General features: G+C 47.7%; 1 protein-coding gene across 3 annotated transcripts in view; it reads left to right on the top strand.

Annotated features, from left to right (window-relative positions):
• Positions 1–19,277, top strand: part of ap2b1 (adaptor related protein complex 2 subunit beta 1) — a 353,748-nt gene that overhangs the window by 295,749 nt on the left and 38,722 nt on the right. The window lies entirely within an intron of this gene.

The following is a 19,277-nucleotide window of genomic DNA, read 5'->3' on the forward strand; positions in this document are numbered from 1 at the left end:
TAGGCTGACATATTTTTCACAGCACCAGGAACCCGGATTCAATTCCGACCTTGGGTGACTGTGTGGAGTTTGCACTTTCTCCCCATGTCTGCGTGGGTTTCCTCCAGGTGCTTTGATTTCGTCCAACAGCCCAAAGATGATAATCTTTATTAGTATCGCAAGTAGGCTTACATTAACGCTGCAATAAAGTTACTGTGAAAATCCCCTCGCCGCCACACTGCGGCGCCTGTTTGGGTACACTGAGGGAGAATTCAGAATGTCCAATTCACCTAACAAGAACGTCTTTCTGGACTTGAGAGGAAACCAGAGCGTCCAGAGAAAACCCACGCAGACACGGGGAGAACGTGCAGACTCCGCACGGACAAACCGGGAATCGAACCCGGGGCACTGTGTAGCAACAATACTAACCACTGTGCTACCGTGTGCCCATGGTATGCCCACCGGTTAGGTGGATTGGCCTTGATAAATTCCCCTTAGTGTCCAATGATGTGCAAGTTAGGTGGGGTTACAGGAATAGGGTGGCGGTGGCAGGGGATGGGCCTAAGTAGGGTGCTCTTTCAGAGGGTTGGTGCAGACTCAATGGGCCATGGCCTCCTTCAGCACTGTAGGGATTCTATGATTCTAAGTTATTAGTTTCCTGAAGCTCAAAACTTGTTTCAAAACTGTCGAAAACTAGATTCAACACGACGCCAGCCAGTGTGATATGATAATGAAGATGGCCATGTGCATTTATTTGCATTGCAAACAACCACGAATCGGCTTTTAATTTTCTTCCGCACTGAATAGGTATCCAACTTGTTCATTAGCTTCTAATTACTTAATTTCGCTTAACCATTATTGCACTGTACTGTGAAGTGCTATTGGCTTTTAATATTCAGAGAAGTATCATTGAGAGGATACATAGTGAGCAGTTAAAGAACAAATAGACATCAAACTCTGTTAAATATTTATAGATCCCCTTTTGAGGTTTGGGCTGGCTGCATCTGCGTGTCAGAGTGAAACCATAAACAAGCAGCAGCAGGGTCAATGCTGTAGTACACCAGAAAGTCTGTTGTATTTAAAATGTCACCGCCCACTGAATTGCTGAACTGGCACATTGTCAGTAGATGACTGCGACAATAGGTACTGGGTCCTGTCCAGCAACGAGTACACAAATTCTATACACTTTTGGAAATAAATAACATTTTATTCTGGGGGGGGGGGGGGGGGGGGGGGGGACTTTCTATGTCCATGCCTTGTATGCCAGGTGAAATATAGCATGGTTAGATGCAAAGCGAAGTTCCTTCCACTTGGAACACTGATCGGAACAACCGTAAGCCTATTCCGCCTTTCGATTATTTTATTCATTCACAGGAATAATAATAATCGCTTATTGTCACAAGTAGGCTTCAATGAAGTTACTGTGAAAAGCCCCTAGTCGCCACATTCCGGCGCCTGTTCGGGGAGGTCAGTACGGGGATTGAGCCTGCGCTGCTGGCCTTGTTCTGCATTAGAAGCCAGCTGTTTAGCCCACTATGCTAAACCAGCCCTAAGTGGGCATTTCTGGCAAAGCCAGCACTTATTGCCCATCACTAATATTGTCCTAAGCTGTTCTTGAGTACAACTGAGTGGCTTGTTTCAGTGGGCAGTTGAGATTCAGCCACATTGCTAAGAGTCAGAGTCACATACAAGCCAGACTTGGTAAGAATGGCAGATTTCCGGGCAGCACGGTGGCGCAGTGGTAGCACTGCAGTCTCACGGCGCCGAGATCCGAGGTTCGATCCCGGCTCTGGGTCACTGACCATGTGGAGTTTGTACATCCTCCCCGTGTTTGCATGGGTTTCACCCTTACAACCCAAAGATGTGCAAGGTAGGTGGATTGGAAAAAATGAATTGGATAAAAGAATGGCAGATTTCCTCAGACATTCAGTTGGATAACGACTGTTCTTTATTTAACTCCTATTTTCTCCATATCACCTCATACTCTTGGCCAATAAAAATCTATTTCAATTTTGCATTTTCAATTGGCCTAACATCAGCAACATTTTCTGCAATAAAAGTTCCAGATTTTCACTGAATGGTTTAGACACCTCTGTTACAATCTCGGGCAAGTACCACTGTGGTTGTAGCTGTGACTCAGAGCTAACACAGCCACCTCCGAGTCAAAAGGCTGTAGATTGTAACTCCTCTCCAGAGACTTGAGCACATGCAGTACCGAAAGTGTGCTGCGAGATTGGAGGTGCCATCTTTTTGATGAAACATTAAACTGAATCCGCCCCCTCAAGGTGGATGTGAAAACCCGATCCTACTATTTCAAAGAGCAGGAGAGTTCTCCCTGATGCCTGGGTCGGTATTCATCACAACATTGTTGAAACAGTTCACCTGGTCTTACTCACATTGCTGCTTGTGGGATCTTGCTGTTCAGAAGTTTGGCTGCCGCATTTCCCTACATTACAAGTGAGCACATGTCAAAAGTATGTAATTGGCTAATAAAGCCCTTTGCGTGTCCTGGGGTTGGGCAAGGTGCTATATAAATGGACAAGCATTCATTTTCTTAACGCTACCAGTTTGATGTTACCTTTCCATTTCTCACTCTGACCTGTCCCATGGTCTGTGCAATTGCCAATTATTGCCAAACTGAGGACAGCTTTACACTGTAACCCAGAATAGGAGCACAATCTTGAAATGGCAGGCTAATATGATGGGCCTTTTTTGTGAAGCTGGTACATTCAGAGATTATTGATTTCACTCCTCCTCCATTAGCTATTGTGTTATCTGATAAGTGAAAGGATTCACCCTGAGCTGGGGAGTGCTCCAAATATTTCAGAATTCATTATGTATTACTAAACCTCAGTATTTTGAACAGGTTCCTCATTTAGGAATGGTTCAAAAGGGAAATAATCTGTTCAAATATGGAACAGTTTTCCCAGGGAGCGTCGCAGATCAAAATATGTCTGTTTCCATCTCATTACGTGGGAACATTGTCAGAAGTTCCTGCTTCAAAGAGAAAAGTTATGCGTCAAAGTTCTGCAGTTTGACTTCTCCCCAATTGAGGCTTTTACAAGGTGCCTCTATGTAGTTTGTCATCTAAAAATGCTTTCATCATTATCAGTGTCGGTAGGCTTGACTTGTCTAAGTACCTTGTCAAGCTAACGGATACTCCATAGAGTTCAGAACTCGAATTAATTATGGAAATAACATGTAAAACCATACTACACATCAAAAAGGCTTTCTGCCCCTCGACAGTTTTCCAGTACAAAAGAAACCTGACTTCCCCACCAGTAAATGTGGACATCAATTTTGCCCAAAATCCAACAGGGTCACTGACTCTGCCATGTCGTGATTTGCCTTCACCTTTGAAAGATGCTCTCTGGACCCATTTGCATTTAATTTTGGACACCAAACTTTAAGAAAAGTATATTGGCCTTTGAATTTACCAGAACCATACCAGGACTAAAAGGGTTACACTATGACATGTTATATAAAGCTCTATTCCTCACATGCTTGATCTTTTCAATCCGTGCACAAGTTTCCACTTGCACTGTGAACCATCTAGACGTGCTGCCTCTCTCTGCTCCCTCCGTCACTCTATTTTCATATTCTATCTTTCTTGATCAGGCTTTTGGTTTTCCTTTGCTGAATTCTAAACTGCTCCCATTCCTCAGACTTATTACTTATTGGGAAAAGTTAAGTTTCTTCCTTTGATCTAATGCAATATTTAACTTCTGCTGTTAGCCACAGTTGGATCACTTTTCGTTCTGGGTTTTTGTGTCTCAAAGGAATGTAAATTTGCTGTAAACCATGTTTTAATTCTTTAAATGCCAGCCATTGCCTGTCTACTGTCATCTTTTAGTGTGGATTTCCAATCTAGCACATTCATTTTGCTTCCCCTACCTTCCTTAGTTTCCTTGTTTAGATTTAAGGCCCTAGTTTTGGTTTGAACTACCATCATTTTCAAACTTCAATCGGCCATCATATTATCTCCCTGAGAGACTCCTTGACAATGAGATTATTAATTAGCCCTTTCTCATTGCACAATACTGGATCTATAAACCCTGGTTGGTGCTTCAACATACTTTGTTCAAAAATAATCTTGCATACCTTCCAGAAATTTGCCCTCCACATCATTAGTGCTAATTATGTTTACCCAGTCTATGGGCAGCTTGCCCCCGTGATTACAATGTTGCCTCTTGTTACTTGCGCATCTAATTTCCTGATTAGTACCATGCCCAATATTATCGCTACTGTTTGGTCGTCTGTAATCAACTCCTAACATTGTTTGCTGTCCCTATGCTGATACCTATTTGGACCATAACATCCCTTTCCCACTGCAGGTTTCTGTCCACCCTAGAGCAGATACCCCGAACCTTGACACCAGAAAGGCAACGCAGCCTTCTGGACTAATGCTCTTTGCTGCAGATAAGTGTGACTATCCCCCTGACTGTACTGTCCTCTACTGCCACTACATTCCAATTAAACCTCCACCCCCTCACTCCTTGAGTACCACCCCTGTAACACAGTACCATGGTCAGTTCATTCACTCACTCTGCAGCACCCATTTTAAATCATACAGGCTGCAAAAAACCTTGGACCTATTGGATAATTGCAAGGGCTGAGCCTCCTCCACTTCTACCTTCTCAATTCCCATGCCTGACTCATTCGCTGTCACACGTCCCTGTCCCTAGCTATGGAGCGAATCAGCCAACCCTATCCCAAGGGGTGTGACCGCCTCCTGGAATAACATGTTCAAGTAAATTTTCCCCTCCCTGATGAATTGCAATGTGTGTAGCTTGACCTCTAGCTCAATGACTTTGAGCTGAAGTGCCTCCTGCCATAGATACTTATGCAGATCGCATTTGCCTTGGATCATACTAATGTCCTCGAGCTCTCCTATTCTGCAGCTGCCACACATAACCTGCCCTGCCATTTTTATGTTGTTTAATTACTTACTTTACTGATTTAATTTAAATTAATGTCTCTCGTCCTGCCCGCTTCTATTCTTATTATTTCAATAAATGTTCTTCTTAAACCAATTGAAATTCCCTAGTTGAGATAGATAGGAAATGCTCATCATGTTGCCAGCTCCTTCATTTTCTTCAGCCTGCCTGCACTGTATTGCCTGGATGGTACCCTGGATTGCCAGGGTAGCTTGGATGGCTCTGTATTTTATTTATTTATTTATTTTTAAAAATTAATTTAAGAGTACCCAATTATATTTTTCCAATTAAGGGACAATTTAGTGTGGTCAATCCACCTACCATGCACACCTTTGTGGTTGTGGGGTGAAACCCACGCAGACACGGGGTGAATGTGCAAACTCCACACAGAATGTGTCCCGGTGCCAGTGCTAACCACTGCGCCAGCGTGCCCCTTATTTATTCTCAACTAGTTGCAGTTTCCATAAAAACCTGAAGTTTCTGTCTCCCTTTCGGTTCAGATCGGACTTAAAGGGCGGGATTTTCCGGCCACGTTTGCCCGGCGACCGGAGTATCCCGCCCAAGGTCAATGGATTTTTCCATTGTTGGTGTCTAGCCCGTGGCGTTCTTGTAGCGGGCGGGGCAGAAGAATCGAGTCCAAAAGGTGCAAGCTTTGAAGCCAGAGTCCATGCACCCAACGGAACATTTGATCTTTCGAGACTCCAGCTTACACATGCTGCCCTTGCTGATCTTGTAAATGCAGATTCCATCATATGACATAATTTTGAAAATAGAAGGAAGAGCCAGCATTTGTCTCACTGACCTCAGTGGTATTATTAAACTAAGAGCACGATCCTCCGGCCACGCTGCGCCGAAAAAGCAGCTCACTGCGGCGCAGTGTGGCCGGTGAAAGCCGGGAGACCTTGCTCCCAGGATTACCCAGCACACAACGCCTCTCAAGATTCAATGCAATCTCGCAAGGGGAATACTGCCCACAGTCGGCGGGATTGATTTTTGGCAAATCTGCTTATTAGAGCGAGGCAGTAAGCCTTACTCTAATGTGCGGATTCCCAAAGTAACTGAGGCTTTGGTATTCAATCCCTTTGCCTCGAGGATCTCGGGCGAGCGTAGTTTGGTACTGGTCTCCCCAAACGGGGACCAGACGAAATGGCAATCGTGGGGGTCTCCAAAGGAATCGGAGGCTCACAGCTACATGACCTTTGGGCAGAGTGGTGCCCTGGCATTGCTGTTGCTACAGGGGTGCAGTGGCAGCCTGCCACTCCGGGAATGCCACCAGGGTGAGAGCCTGGCACTGTCAAGGTGCCCAGGTGGTATTGCCAGGTTGGCACTGACAAGATGCCCAGGTGGCATTTTGTGCGTGCACGCGATCAGGCCGGGGCTGCCCGCTGTGATTGTTGGGGGTGGGGCAGGGGACTCTCCCATATTATGTTTGACTAGGGCGGTGAAGTCAGGGATTTTTTTGTGGGCCTTGGAGATCAGGACGCCATTTAAAATGTGTCCCTATCTCCCACTACAATGTGGAGTTCCGGTGAGCAGAGCTCCCCATTCTAAAAAAACAGGGCTATGTGCAGCCCCAGACGCACGTTCCCCATTTAGGTCCCTTACTCAAAGTGAGTCGCATTGAATAGCCATATGCTTCTCGGCACTGCGAGGGCAGGGAAACATGCAGCTAAACATGCTCACTAGGGGACTTTGTTCCCTTTTGGGAAGATCGTGCCCTATGATTCTCAGTGGTGTGGTGAGGGTTATCCCATTATTTGGAGAGATTTTTCTCACTGGGAAGGAGGGAAAATTATTGAATCCAAAGCCATGCAATTGAGGATCTAGTATTGAAAGACAGCATCTGTGAAACAGGTTTTCTCCAACTTCGGGTACCTTGATTAGTTCCTCAAGGATGACTTCTAAAAATCCAATAACATGGAGTGGGGAAAGGTTTTGTCCTATGACATTACGCATTGTGTTATTTCCTATACATTATTCAATTTTTTTTGTGCTCATATTGTGACCTATTTGCACTTGATTTATTAACAGATCACTCCGTGTCCTCTTTTATATAACCCATTTGGAACTCATGTCCAATTAAACCTCATTGCTTCCCAGTTGGGACCTTAACTGTTCACCATTTCTCAATATGTTAACTGTTCAATCTTCTTGGACTGTGTGGACTTGTGTTTTTGACACGGAAAACTGCTTTAGTTTCAGTTCTGAGTAATTTGTTGCAAGCTCTTATTGCAATCTATTTAATTTGTTATGATCAGGTAGGTCCCAAAGATCTTGCAGTTTCTGACAAAAAGTTGCTGTCCTGGCTCGTTTAGTTTGAGGTAGCTTTATCTGCCACCCTCTGACTCAGAAGTGGACCACCCTTTCCACCATGTAAGTAGTCTAGATGCTCCAAATTACTTTAGCCGTCCCAAGTAGCAACTTTGGAAGTCTCATTTATCTTGATTCCCGACGTCTACCTGATGTACAGGTAACAGGTAGTTAAGAAGTTGCTTGTCCCAGGATCTCCGGAATGAAGGACTTGTTATCTGAGGAGCAGTTGAGGACTCTGGGTCTGAACTCGATGGAGTTTAGAAGGATGAGGGATTATCTCATTGGAGCTTGCAGAATATGGAGAGGATGGAGTGGATGTGGAGAGCATGTTTCCACTAGTAGGAGAGACTAGAAACCGAGGGCACAGCCTCAGACTGAAGGAATGATCCTTAAAACAGAGATGGGAAGGAGTTTCTTCAGCCAGAGGATGATGAATATGTGGAACTCATTGCCTCAGAAGGCTGTGGAAGCCAAGTCACTGTGTCTTTAAGACAGAGATAGATAGGTTCTTGATTAATAAGGGGATCAGGGATTATGGGGAGAAGGCAGGAGACTGAGGAAGCTAATTGAATGATGGAGCAAACTCGATGGGCCGAATGGCCTAATTCTGCTCCTAAACCTTATGGATCTATGGTTATATTCTGCAAACATACCACCTTAGGGCAGCACGGTAGCATTGTGGATAGCACAATCGCTTCACAGCTCAAGGGTCCCAGGTTCGATTCCGGCTTGGGTCACTGTCTGTGCGGAGTCTGCACATCCTCCCCGTGTGTGCGTGGGTTTCCTCCGGGTGCTCCGGTTTCCTCCCACAGTCCAAAGATGTGCAGGTTTGGTGGATTGGCTGTGATAAATTCCCCTTAGTGTCTAAAATTGCCCTTAGTGTTGGGTGGGGTTGCTGGGTTATGGGGATAGGGTGGAGGTGTTAACCTTGGGTAGGGTGCTCTTTCCGGGAGCTGGTGCAGACTCGATGGGCCGAATGGCCTCCTTCTGCACTGTAAATTCTATGTAAAGAGAGCAGGCCCAGTAAAAGTCCATTTACCAGGATATGGCTTAATCTATGCAACTCAAAATCATCTTCGAATTGGTAGTATTAGCAAAGTTGTCATTTGAAATAATCCTCACACTTTAATCATTACTGTTGATTTGATTGCTGTATCCATGGTTAGAGTTGACAGCTGGATCCACAGCTTCTCTGCAGGGGCCTCTCCAACTCATCTCCTTAGTTGTACTAATATTGCATATGTCCTCCTTTTGTGTGTGTGTGTGTGTGGCATATGTGTTTAAATGCAGAACTGTCTATCTTGTAAGGTTGCCTTCATCCTTTGTATTATCTACATAATCCAAACATCAGGCTCCCAAGAATCACTTTCAAGACAGGAGAATGATAATGATAACTTAACAGGTCAGAACAAACCAGAAAAATAGCACAGGTCGTGAGGGTTTCTCTCAAGTGGGACGAGGAGGAGGCAGTGTGTTGCATAGCCTCTCTACAGTGTTGTAACAGTTTTATGTATGTGCTAAGTATGTGCTGTCTGTAAATTTTGTAAAATGTACTATTTGTCCTGTTCATGAGTTAATGATGCTTGTATCTCGCACTCCGTGGTATTGGAGTTAAATGAATGTAGAGCTTCTTTATCGTTCAAGAATGAGTCCAAATCAGACGCCCCCATAAATATTATTTTCCATTAATCATTGCATGAGATTGCCAAAAGGCAATAATGTAATATTGGTAGGTTTTATAGCTCAATTAGGTTATTTATACAACTCAGTAACTAATAAGAAGCTGCATCATCACAAAGTTAATTCTACATCAAAAAACTTGGCTCCAGCAAGGAACCAAATTTTTTTAAAGTCCAACTGTGTATGGAGTTTCACTGGTTAATGTGGCTCGGGGATTAACGCCATCTGGGTGAAAATTGAATGTCAGCTCAAACTGTATTTATCCCCAAATGCTGGGTCAGCTGAAGTATCCAGTTCTCTGAAAACTGAGAGAACATTTTTCAAGTCAATTTAATGATCATAGAAAAATCACTCAATCTTTAAAAAGGTAAATTTACAATTCAAATGAGCACAGTTTGTGGCAGATGCATTATGTATGATACTGCACAATTTAACTAAAGATAACTTTTTCTGGAAATCATTTATAATGAGTTCTTCTGAGTTCAAAATAATAAGAGTATGATGCCTTGAGGGGGCATGTGGGCGATGTGGATGGGAGTAGAGGGAAGCACAGTCAGAAAGCACAGGAATGAGTTGGAATTGGTTGTAACATTCTTTGAATTGAGTGCCTCATGTGAATGCAGGAGAATGAATGTGTTAGCTACCTGACTGAGTAAAAGGAAAACTGATGCATGTGTCATGTGAGAGTACCTTTAATAAATGGGTGTGTATATAAATATCTGTAGTGAGAGTATCTTTAAGAAATGGGTGTTTATTACTGCAGTGATGCCAGAGAGTGGGTGGAGCTGGGCTGTCTGTCAGCTTTTTACTTTCATTTGAGGCTGTTTGCTGCAGGGTGTGTTTTAGTTTTGTTTTCAGAGCTGGATAGCTGCATTCACAGCCAGAAGGTGTATTAGAGTCTCTCTCTATGATCTAAAGACTGTAAATCGATTTAAATCGGTGATTTAAAACGAATAACAGTAGTGACTTTAACCTGATGTACTTCTGGTAAAAGATGTTTTAAGTCTTATGGATGTTAAAAGGAAAGCTTTAAGGGGACTTCCGGTTGCGGCTATGACCAGCTAAGTCGCACATTTGGCAGCTCCTGCGACAAAGGTGTTTAAGGGCCGATTGGAGGGCCCCGACGGTACTGTAAAGACGAATCCCGGTGGGGGAAGGCTCCCTGAGGAGAGTGAGACCAACTTTATGGTCGGTACTCGGAGTGGGGCGACAAAAAAAGCAGCAGCAGCTCCCCGAAAAAAGCGGGGGAAGAGGACCAAAATGGCGGCCGGTGGCGCGCTAGAAGATTGGAGAAAATGGGCGGAGGAGCAGCAGGCCGCTCTCCTCCGGTGTTTTACGGAGCTGAAAATGGAACTCTTAGAGTCCATGAACGCGACGACCACAAGGCTGATGGGGGCCCAGGCGACCCAAGAGGCGTCAATAAGAGAGCTGCAGCAGGAGATGGCGGTGAGGGAGGAGGAAGCCACGGTCCTCGTGGGAAAGGTGGAGGTGCACGAGGCACTCCACCTGAAATGGCAGAGCCGCTTTGAGGAGCTGGACACTCGAATGAGGCGGAAGAACTTGAGGATCCTGGGCCTAGCAGAAGGCCTGGAGGGGCCTGATCTCCCGAAATATGTAGCGGAGATGCTGAGCTCCCTGATGGGAGAGGGGGCCGGTCCATCGCCCCTGGAGCTGGAAGAAGCATATCGGGTCATGGCTAGGCGGCCTAGGGCGAACGAGCCCCCGAGGGCGGTGCTGGTGCGATTCCAGCGTTTCTGTGATCGGGAGAAAGTGCTGAGGTGGGCCAAGAGGGAGAAAAGCAGCAAATGGGAGAATTCGACGGTGCGGATATATCAGGACTGGAGTGCGGAGGTGGCAAAGCGGCGGGCCCGGTTTAACCGGACGAAGGCAGTGCTGCACGCAAAGAGGATCAAGTTCGGAATGCTGCAGCCAGCGCGTTTGTGGGTCACCTACAAGGACCAGCACCATTACTTTGAGACTCCAGAGGAGGCATGGACTTTTGTTCGGGAGGAAAAGCTGGACCTGAACTAGAACTTGAGAACGCCGGCGGTCGAGGCCGCCCGAGTACCCTTGACTGATCAAGTGGCCCATGTGTTTCTTAGGCCAGGTCGGAACTTGGTTAAAGTTGATGGATCGTTTGGTTTCTTTGAAACTTGTGTTATGGGGGGTTTCTTTGTTCCTTTTTGTGTGTCTCTTCCCGTTGCCAACTTCCCTTAATTATTGTTGTTGTAGGGGGGGCTTTTTTTTTACTGCTTTTTGATCTGTTCTTTAAGGGTTATGGTTACTGTTCTGTTCGATGGAGGGTGATGGTTAAATACGTTATTATTGGATAGTTATTTAGTTATGCAGGCATAGTTATGTATTTATGTATTTATTTGAGATTTGTTATTTATATTGTTATATTGTTAAGTTGGGGAGGCGGGACGGGGGGGGTGCAAGTTGGTTATGCGTGTTTTCTTTTTCTCTTTTTTCTTCCTCTCGTTTTAAGGGGGCTTTTTTATGGGCTTGGATGGGGACGGGGGTGGAATTGAAGATGGCGGGGTAGGGTGTGGCCGGGCGAAAGCGCGGGCTTTCCCCTGTTTCCCGCGCGCGGGACGGAGGAAGGGGGAGGAGAGAAGAGTGGGGTGTGGCCAGCAATGGCGGCTTTTCCCGCGCTGAAGCGGGGTCAGAGAGGGATGGCAAGGGGGGGGGGGAGGCCCCTCCCCCCCCACATCGGGAGGAGTCGGAGTGTGGCAGGGGCAGCCGGGTCAGCGAAAACCAGCTGACTCTCGGGAGTACGATGGTGGATACACCGCGGCTAGGAGGGGTCCTAGCCAGGGGGGGGGGGGGGTTAGGGGGGGATACCGGGTTGCTGCTGGAAAGGCCGAGGACGGGAAGGGAAGAACGGGAGGAGAGAGGGGGAGGGGCCATCGCCATGGGGAACGGGTCAGAAGGGGAGGGTCGACCCGGGGCGAACAGGGGACAGGACATGGCTAACAGACAGGGGAAAGGGACGGGTCGCTCCGCGACCCGGTTGATTACTTGGAACGTGAGGGGGCTGAATGGGCCGGTCAAGAGATCAAGGGTTTTTTCACACCTAAAGGGACTGCAGGCGGATGTGGCAATGTTGCAGGAGACTCACTTGAGAGTAGTAGACCAGGTACGCCTGAGAAGGGGGTGGGTGGGACAGGTGTTCCACTCAGGCTTGGACGCAAAGAACCGGGGGGGTGGCGATTTTGGTGGGAAAGAGGGTGTCGTTCGTGGCGGCGCAGGTGGTAGCAGATAAGGAGGGTAGGTACGTGATGGTGAAGGGTAGGCTGCAGGGAGAGAATGTGGTGCTGGTGAATGTGTATGCCCCGAATTGGGATGACGCGGGTTTTATGAGGCGCCTGTTGGGCCTCATTCCGGGTCTGGAGGCAGGGGGCCTGATCATGGGGGGGGACTTCAATACAGTGCTCGACCCTGGGCTGGACAGATCGAGTTCCAGGACGAATAGGAGGCCGGCAGCGGCAGAGGTGCTAAGGGGGTTCATGGAGCAGATGGGGGGGGTAGACCCTTGGAGATTTGGCAGGCCAAGGGCGAGGGAGTATTCTTTTTTCTCCCACGTCCACAGGGTGTACTCCAGAATAGACTTTTTTGTACTGAGCAGGGGGCTGATTTCGAGAGTGCAGGACACGGAGTACTCGGCCATTGCGATTTCGGACCATGCACCACACTGGGTAGAGGTAGAACTGGGGGAAGCACGGGACCAGCGCCCGTTGTGGCGCCTGGATGTGGGGCTGCTGGCGGACGATGAGGTGTGCGGAAGGGTCCGGAAGGGCATTGAGAGATATCTGGGCACGAACGACACGGGCGAGGTGAAGGTGGGGGTAGTCTGGGAGGCCCTGAAAGCAGTGATCAGAGGAGAGCTGATCTCCATAAGGGCACACAGAGAAAGGAAGGAGAGGCAGGAGAGGGAGAGACTGGTGGGGGAACTTATAGAAGTGGACAGGAGATATGCGGAGACACCAGAGGAGGGGCTGTTGAGGGAGCGGCGCAGTTTACAGGCCCAGTTTGACCTACTGACCACTAGGAAGGCGGAGACGCAATGGAGAAGGGCACAGGGCGCGGTCTATGAGTACGGGGAAAAGGCGAGCAGGATGCTGGCACACCAGCTGCGCAAGCGAGATGCAGCCAGAGAGATTGGGGGAGTGAGAGAGAAGGGAGGGAACGTAGTGCAGAAGGGGCAAGAGGTGAACGGGGTCTTCAGGGATTTCTACAGGGAATTGTACCGGTCTGAACCGCCCAGGAGGAGGGGGGGAATGGAGAACTTCCTCGATAGATTGAGGTTCCCAAAGGTCCAGGAGGAACGGGTGGAGGGGCTGGGGGCGCCGATAGAGCTGCAGGAGCTAGTTAAAGGGATAGGCCAGATGCAGGCGGGGAAGGCGCCGGGGCCGGATGGGTTCCCGGTGGAATTTTATAAGAAGTATGTGGACTTGGTGGGTCCAGTGCTGGTGCGAGCCTTCAATGAGGCGCGAGAGGGGGGGGTTCTGCCCCCGACAATGTCACAGGCCCTGATCTCCTTGATCCTGAAGCGGGACAAAGACCCTGTACAGTGCGGGTCCTACAGGCCTATCTCCCTCTTGAATGTAGATGCCAAACTGTTGGCAAAGGTCCTGGCAACCAGAATAGAGGATTGTGTGCCAGGGGTAATCCATGAGGACCAGACGGGGTTCGTAAAGGGACGACAACTTAACACAAATGTCCGGAGACTGTTGAATGTGATTATGATGCCAGCAGTGGAGGGGGAGGCTGAGATAGTGGTAGCACTGGATGCGGAGAAGGCATTCGATAGGGTGGAGTGGGAATACCTGTGGGAGACGCTGGAACGGTTTGGGTTTGGGGAGGGATTTATCAAGTGGGTGAAGCTGCTGTATTCGGCCCCGATGGCGAGTGTGGTTACAAACGGGAGGAGGTCAGAGTATTTTGGGCTCCATCGAGGTACCAGGCAGGGATGCCCCCTATCCCCCTTACTATTTGCATTAGCGATCGAACCGTTGGCGATGGCACTGAGGGGTTCAGGGGGGTGGAGAGGACTGACAAGGGGAGGGGAGGAACATCGGGTATCACTCTATGCGGATGATTTGTTGTTGTATGTGGCAGACCCGGAAGGGGGAATGCCGGAGGTAATGGAAATACTAGCGGAGTTTGGGGACTTTTCGGGATATAAATTAAATGTGGGTAAAAGTGAGGTCTTTGTGATACACCCGGGAGATCAGGGGGAGGGAATTGGGCGGCTCCCCTTTAAGAGAGCAGTAAAGAGCTTCAGGTACTTGGGGGTGCAGGTGGCAAGGAACTGGGGGACCCTCCACAAGCTGAACTTTTCAAGGCTGGTGGAGCAGATGGAGGAGGAGTTCAAGAGGTGGGACATGGTACCGCTGTCGCTAGCAGGGAGGGTGCAGTCAGTCAAAATGACGGTCCTCCCGAGGTTCTTGTTTCTGTTTCAGTGCTTGCCCATCTTTCTCCCCAGAGCCTTCTTCAAGAAGGTAACTAGCAGCATTATGGGCTATGTGTGGGCACATGGCACCCCTAGAGTGAGAAGGATTTTCTTGGAACGGAGTAGGGACAGGGGAGGATTAGCGCTACCCAATCTTTCCGGATACTACTGGGCGGCGAATGCATCGATGGTGCGCAAGTGGGTGATGGAGGGGGAGGGGGCAGCTTGGAAACGTATGGAGAGGGCGTCCTGCGGCTATACAAGCCTGGGGGCGCTAGTAACGGCACCATGGCCGCTCCCCCCCACAAGGTATACCACGAGTCCGGTAGTGGCGGCCACCCTGAAAATCTGGGGGCAGTGGAGGCGACACAGGGGGGAAGTGGGGGGTCTGATGGCGGCGCCACTGAGAGGGAACCACAGATTTGTCCCGGGGAACACTGGCGGGGGATTCCAGAGCTGGCACAGGGCGGGCATCAGGCAACTGAGGGACATGTTCATAGAGGGGAGGTTTGCGAGCCTGGGAGAGCTGGAGGAGAAATTTGAGCTCCCCCCGGGGAACACGTTTAGATACCTGCAGGTGAAGGCATTTGCCAGACGACAGGTGGAAGGATTTCCCTTGCTTCCCGATAGAGGGGTGAGTGATAGGGTGCTGTCAGGGGTCTGGGTCGGAGAAGGGAAGGTCTCGGACATCTACAAAATAATGCAGGAGGTGGAGGAGGTATCGATAGAGGAGCTGAAAGACAAGTGGGAAGCGGAGCTGGGAGAGCAGATAGAAGATGGGACATGGGCGGATGCCTTAGAGAGGGTCAATTCGTCGTCGTCGTGCGCAAGGTTGGGCCTCATCCAATTTAAGGTGCTGCACAGAGCCCATATGACGGGGACTAGGATGAGTCGGTTCTTCGGGGGTGAGGACAGGTGCGTTAGGTGTTCGGGAAGCCCTGCGAACCATGTACATATGTTCTGGATGTGCCCAGCACTGGAAGAGTTCTGGGAGGGGGTGGCGGGGACGATATCGAGAGTGGTGGGAACCAGGGTGGGGGCTAGCGATTTTTGGGGTTGGGGTGGAGCCAGGAGTACAGGAGGCAGGGGAGGCCGGAATATTGGCCTTTGCGTCCTTGGTAGCTCGGAGAAGGATCTTGATTCAGTGGAGGGACACAAGGCCACCAAGTGTTAACACCTGGTTAAACGACATGGCAAGCTTCATCCAATTGGAAAGAATCAAATTCGCCCTGAGAGGGTCGGTACAGGGGTTCTTCCGGCGGTGGCAGCCCTTCCTTGACTTTCTGGATCAGAGATAGGAACTGGAGGCCGAAACAGCAGCAACCCGGGGAGAAAGGGGGGGGGGGGGGGGGAAGGGAGGGGGGGGGGGGATAGCAGCGAAGGGAGCACGTCAGCGGGGGTCGCGGGCAATGACTGCCCGAGGCCATCAGTAGAAAGGGAAAAACGGTTTGGTTGCTAGACTGGTAGCGCCGGGGGGGGGGGGGGGGGGGGGTGCGCGCGGGGGAGGGCGTGGGGAGGATTTTCCAGGGGGGATTTGTTGTGTTATAATTTAAAATGTAGTAGGGGTAAATGTTTGTATCGAAAAATTTCAATAAAAATTATTTTTAAAAAAAGGAAAGCTTAAAGGATTACTTAGTGTTGTATTCTTTGGGGTTGTATTTGAATTAATGATTGCTAAGATGTTCACTATGTTTTAAAAAGGTTAACGTGAGTTTATAGAATAAACATTGTTTTGCTTTAAAAAATACTTTTCCATTACTGCTGTACCACAACTGTAGAGTGAGCCGTGTGCTCCCCATTCCACAATCTAGTAAAAGTTGTGGGTCAGGTGAACTCCATGATACACTCTGGGGTTCTCTAAACCCTGGCCCATAACAAATTCCTGGTAAGAGCTCACCTGCATATATTTTTAAAAATGGACAAGGAGAGGAGCTAGCCTACTGCATATATGTCACTCATGTTATTTCTGTGCATCTCCTGAAATAATAACCAGGCGAGAAGGAACCTCACACTTTCCACGAGATGGGCATTTCTGAAATGTAGTTTCGGAGCCAAGAAGCCAAATTTCACAAGTGGGACAAAAAATCCCTTCAGAATTATAATTGGGCTCTTTAATCAGTACATGAGGAATGTGCTTTTGACTGTTGGAGATACTAATAGCTCATTTGAAGAAAGGTTCTTGTGTAGTTAATTCACTGTAGAGTGAACTTTTGTTAGTTTTGTTCCTGACATATTTAAACAATGGAGGCTTAACCAGACTGAAATCTAGACCAGTGTAAAGTGTCCTCCTTAGATTTATTTCCAAAGACTCCAGTGTGATTCTCGAAACTTCATATTGACCCCTTTATTATAATTGGAAAAAAAAGTAGTTGCTTGGTCACATGGAATATTCATTTTCAGTACCTCTCTTGTATAGTGCATCAGCACAGAATTAATGTCGCTGCGCTTATGTAGTTGGTTTCCTGCTGTATTTTCCTTCTCCTTTTAGCATATTTTGTTTCTCTCTTACTGGCAACTTGTTATAAAATGCGAACCAACATCCAATTCATGGCTTTTTACCTATCTCGTTATGCTTTTTATTTTTTTTAAAGGGAGATTAAGAGAATGCAACAGGGCATGAAACGATTCTTCCCTCTTCATTCAGTCCAATCCATACTGATCAGACAAAAATCTTCTCCATCTATTGATTGGAAAGGCCTAATTCTGAATGGGAGTGGGCCAACATTTACTGAACCATTCCTAATTTCTCTCTCTCTCTCCAACAATAGAAAATCTAACCATTTCTCCTTGGCATTCAATTGCATTACAATCACTGAATCGCCCACCCTCAACATCCTGGGCATTGAACCCGGCTAACCATATATGTACTGTGACTACAGATCAAAGACTGGGAGTTCTGCGGCCGAGTAACTTACCTTCAGATTCTCCAAAGCCTGTTCACTATCTACAAGGCATACGTCTAGAGTGTGATAGAATGCTCTGCACTTGCCTGACTTGAATGCAGCACTCTGGAAGCTTAACACCATCAAAGACAAAGCAGTCGACGTGGTTGGCACTCCATCCACCATGTTAAACATTCACTCCCTCCACCACTGAAGCACAACGGCAGCATTATGTATCATCTACAAGATGCAGTGCAGCAGCCCGCCAAGACTTCTTTGACATCACCTTCCCAACCTGCGTCCTGCACCACCGAGAAGGAGAAACACATTCAATGGTAATACCACCACATATGAGTTCCCCCTCCAAGCCAGATACCACCCTGACTTGGAGCTATCTTGCCGTTCCTTCACTGTCACTGGGACAAAATCCTGGAACTCCCTAATGGCATTGTGAATGTATATACAATGCATAGACTACAGTGGTTCAAGAAGGTGTCTCATCTCCGCCTTTGCAAGGGCGATTAGGAGTGGGCAATAACTGTTGGCCTAACCAGCGACGCACACAACCCATGAATTAAAAAGAAAAACAATTAATAATATCACTCCAAGGAGCGCCGAGTGGAAAATGGGTGAAAATGTCAGGCTTGTGCATTCGGGGACACCCCTTCTGAGGTGCATTGATAGAGTAGAGAAGAGGAGCTCTGCAGTGCATCAGGTTATGCTGATTCTGACAATGGGTCATTGAAATGGGAAGAATTCAGTTGCCCTGCACTAACATCCCTCACCTACCGGGGCACGTGTTCATTTATTAAAATGCTTTTCTCTGTTTTAGAAGTTGTTATTAATTTTCCCATTACCCACATGATGGAAACTAATTGACAATATAAACCAGGATTTCCCCAGGTTGAGTCCCCAATCTGTTCTGAGCACCCTGTAGTATATTGCAGGAGCTGAGCATTTTGTTATGTTGATCTCTCTGCTGCCCTTTCTGTTGGGGAGGTGTAAATAAAGTTAGCTCAGTAATGGCTGCCTGTCTTAGTCTTACTCAGTGCAGTACTCAACAGAAAGGACAGGATAGAATTTTCTTTTGCATCTTATTTGAAAAATGAAGAGCTGAAGAACATTGTGGCATTTGCAGAGGTCCTAAAGTTGTTTTTTTAGGAAGTTTGAGTAATCTGAAAGATTTCTCCGTGTGCACATCATGTTCAGTTACAGTGAGTCAGCATGGTACAGGACCTAATTGAAAAAATTGTACTGAAGACCTATTTGGGGACAATGTGGAAATTCAGCCCTAATAAAGAAGAGTGGTGTAATTACCAATGAAGTTTATACATTTGGCTGAAGGCAAATAAAATAGGAAATGAGGATAAAGTAAATGTTTCCTCATCATAATGGAGCCAAATTCTCTTGAGATTATGTCTTAACCACTGTTACTCATGAGACCCCAGCACTGTGGACTATCTTCATCTTCAGCTGCTTCATCAATGGCCTGCCTTCCATCATAAGGTCAGAAGTGGAGATGTTTGCAGATGACTCCACAATGTTCAGCACGATACGCGACCCCTCAAGATAATGAAGCAGTCCATGTCCAAATGCGGCAAGACCTGGACAATATCCAGGCTTGGGCTGAAAAGTGGCAAGTTACATTCACGCCACACAAGTGGCAGACAATCACCTCCTCCTACAAGAGAGGATTTAACCATCGCCCCTTGACATTCAATGGCATTGCCATCACTGAATCCCCCACAGTGAACATCCTGGGGGTTATCATTGATCAGAAACTGAACAGGACTAGCCACATTAATACTGTGGCTGCCAGAGCAGGTCAAAGGCTAGGAATCCTATGGCGAGTAACTCACCTCCTGAACCCCCCCCCCCCCCCCCCCCCCCCCAATCTGTCCACCATCGGCAAGGCACAAGTCAGGAGTGTAATGGAATACTCTCCATTTGCCTGGATGAGTGCTGCTCCAACAATACTCAAGAAGCATAACACCATCCAGGACAAAGCAGCCCGCTTGTTTGCTCCCCCTT

Source organism: Scyliorhinus canicula, chromosome 12, assembly GCF_902713615.1.
Source record: "Scyliorhinus canicula chromosome 12, sScyCan1.1, whole genome shotgun sequence".
Lineage (NCBI taxonomy): Eukaryota > Metazoa > Chordata > Chondrichthyes > Carcharhiniformes > Scyliorhinidae > Scyliorhinus > Scyliorhinus canicula.